Here is a 1567-nt window from a genome sequence, read left to right as displayed (position 1 = left end):
ACACACACACACACACACACACACACACACACACACACACACACACACACACACACACATATATATATATATATATATATGATCTTTGGTTCGATCTGTTTGGTTGCATGAGAATTAGAGTAGCATGTTTGTACTGGTTGGCTGCCTAGCTGATGTAGGTCTTCCGTTTCATTATATGAAGTGTATAGCTAGATAATTACTTGGAATGTATAATGACTATGGCATCCTATGGATTTCTCCTCGATCAATGTGTTAGGTACCTTTTAATCATAGATCTTGGGACTTTGGAGCAAAAACCGTTGTTTTTGGCTAGGAGAATTTCGTAATGTTTTTCTAGAAAATTAGATTGCCGTTTCTAATGAATGTGGAGTCAGTTATCCCTAATGGCATCACAGCACCTTATACTACATTTACACTAGGGTATGAAGGTATTTGATTTTATCTTTAAATCCATACAGTACCCGGGTAGCATTTATGGATAAAACTTTGACACAGCAACTTTGAGTTTCATTATTACCTGACGTCAGACATTTTAACACCTTTGGTACCAACCCACGTGAGATTGCCCTTCATTTTATGATTCAAACTTTCTCTTTTAAAGTGATTTAAATTAAAATGCCCTAGAAATTTCGTGTTAATGAATGTTCCAAACTTCAGCTTAATAATGACAAAAATTGTTTTATTTAATTCATTATTTTCAAAATTAATTGAAACAAAGCCAATGTATCTCAGGAAAATATGGTAACGAAATGAAAGGGTTTCTTTTATTTTAATATTTCGCTCGCTCTCCCCACCCGACCCTTTTTCTTACGAGAAGTGGATAAAGAATATATTTCAGTCGTATTCAATTAAAGTATTGCACTTCCTCTCATTCCTCCCCCTCTCTCTCTTTTGTGGAATTCTGCGCATTCGTCCGTGTGTGCGTGTGTCCATATGTTAGCCCTCAGCTCCAAAAAGTACAGTTGCCAAACTGATTTGAATATCCAATAAGCCGTGCCAGATTCTCAGAGTCCAAACAGCCGCGTCAAGTCGTCTCATTCTGATAATTAATGTAACAAGGTATAATTCTTATAAAATTCATTATGCACGAGATTCTGCTTCCATGTTCTTAACTACTTTTTTAGGAACGTTTTTAACCCTTTATTTCTCATATTTTGCTGAAAAACTGTCTCCGTTTCAATTAATTTTGGAAATAACGAAGACTTTAACAAAATAACTGTAATTATTAAGCTAATATTTGCAAAAGAAATTAGCAAAACTTTTGCTGAATGGTTATAGTTTAAATTACTTTAAAGCAGTAATGAGCGGTCTTAGGTTGCTTGGCGTCAAAAGGGTTAGCTTGTAAGTGAATTTAGTTTAAGGATACAAGTAATAAATACCGTGCTGTTAATATGATATGACATACCGAATGGGAGGAAGAAGGGTTAACAGGCAATGAATAAAGAACTTAAGATGCAGTGAATGTGTAAATAAACAGACATCTATGGATTGTTATACGGAAACTGAACCTAACCACTAAGCCACGAAGCCATATATATGTATATATATATATATAAGATCGGAAGAG

Source organism: Octopus bimaculoides, chromosome 24 (assembly GCF_001194135.2).
Source record: "Octopus bimaculoides isolate UCB-OBI-ISO-001 chromosome 24, ASM119413v2, whole genome shotgun sequence".
Lineage (NCBI taxonomy): Eukaryota > Metazoa > Mollusca > Cephalopoda > Octopoda > Octopodidae > Octopus > Octopus bimaculoides.
This window is presented reverse-complemented; position numbering follows the sequence as displayed.